The sequence below is a fragment of the Mandrillus leucophaeus genome, unplaced genomic scaffold, assembly GCF_000951045.1.
Source record: "Mandrillus leucophaeus isolate KB7577 unplaced genomic scaffold, Mleu.le_1.0 Scaffold1495, whole genome shotgun sequence".
Classification (NCBI taxonomy): Eukaryota; Metazoa; Chordata; class Mammalia; order Primates; family Cercopithecidae; genus Mandrillus; species Mandrillus leucophaeus.
In genome coordinates this window covers 22,957-24,323 of record NW_012101471.1, presented here as the reverse complement: position 1 = coordinate 24,323, position 1,367 = coordinate 22,957, and the positions used below count along the sequence as shown (strand labels likewise).

General features: G+C 58.4%; 1 protein-coding gene across 2 annotated transcripts in view; it reads left to right on the top strand.

The window, feature by feature from the left end:
* LOC105535674 (melanoma-associated antigen 2) overlaps positions 1-1,367 on the top strand; it is a 40,058-nt gene that overhangs the window by 19,958 nt on the left and 18,733 nt on the right. For both annotated transcript variants that reach the window (XM_011974838.1, XM_011974836.1), the window contains exon 2: positions 1,161-1,226. The gene's annotated coding sequence lies outside the window, so the exon portion shown is untranslated. The remainder of the gene's footprint in view (positions 1-1,160; positions 1,227-1,367) is intronic.

Genomic DNA, 1,367 nt, shown 5'->3' with positions numbered 1-1,367 from the left:
GAATCAAGATCAGGACCCCAAGAGGCGACTGAGGGCAACCTAACCACCACCCCCACCGCCATTCCCATCCCCCAACACCAACCCCACCCCCATCCCCCATTCCCCATTCCCATCCCCACCCCCACCCACATCCTGGCAGAATACGGGCTTTGCCCCTGGTATCAACTCAGGGAAGCGCTGGGAATGGCAGCCAGGCACGTGAGTCCTGAGGTTCACATCTACGGCTAAGGGAGGGAACGGGTTCGGTATCATCAATACCGCCTTTAGGAAGTAGCAAAAGGGCCCAGGCCCTCCTGGAAGATAATGGAGTCCTGAGGGGACCCAGCATGCCAGGACAGGGGGCCCACGGTACCCCTGTCTCAAACTGAGGCACCTTTTCATTAGGCCACGGGAATCCTAGGGATGCAGAGCCACTTCAGCAGGGGGTTGGGGCCCAGCCCTGCGAGGAGTCAAGAGGAGGAAGAAGAGGGAGGACTGAGGGGACCTTGCAGTCCAGATCAGTGGGAACCTTGGTCTGGGGGATGCTGGGCACAGTGGCCGAATGTGCCCCGTGCTCGTTGCGCCTTCAGAGTGACAGAGGGTTGAGGGCTGTGGCCTGAAGAGTGGGACTTCAGGTCAGCAGAGGGAGGAATCCCAAGATGTGCAGGACCCAAGATGTACCCCCAAGGCGCCCCCATCTGGTCGACAGATGCAGAGGTCTTAGGATCTGCAAAGCGTCCAGGTGAGAAGCCTGAGGGAGGATTGAGGGTACCCCTGGGACAGAATGCGGACTGGGGGTCCCATAAAAATCTGCCCTGCTCCTGCTGTTACCTCAGAGAGCCTGGGCAGGGCTGCCAGCTGAGGTCCCTGCATTATCCTAGGATCATTGATGTCAGGAAAGGGGAGGCCTTGGTCTGAGGGGGTTGCACTCAGGTAAGTAGAGGGAGGCTCTCAGACCCTGCCAGGAGTGGAGGTGAGGCAGTGTCCTCAGGTCAGAGTAGAGGGGGCTGAGATAGAGCCAATAGTGAAGGTTTGCCTTGAATTCACACCAAGGGCCACACCCGCCCGAGAACACATAGGACTCCAGAGCGCCTAACCTCACCCTCAATACTTTCAGTTCTGCAACCCTAGCATGCACTGGCTGGCTGTACCCTGAGGAGCCCTCTCACTTCCTCCTTCAGGTTCTGAGGGGACAGGCTGACAAGGAGGACCAGAGGCCCCTGGAGGAGCACGGAAGGAGAAGATCTGTAAGTAAACCTTTGTTAAAGTCTCTAAGGTTCAGTTCAGTTCTCAGCTGAGGGCTCTCACACGCTTCCTCTCTCCCCAGGCCTGTGGGTTTCCATTGCCCAGCTCCTGCCCACATTCCCGCCTGCTGCCCTGACCAGAGT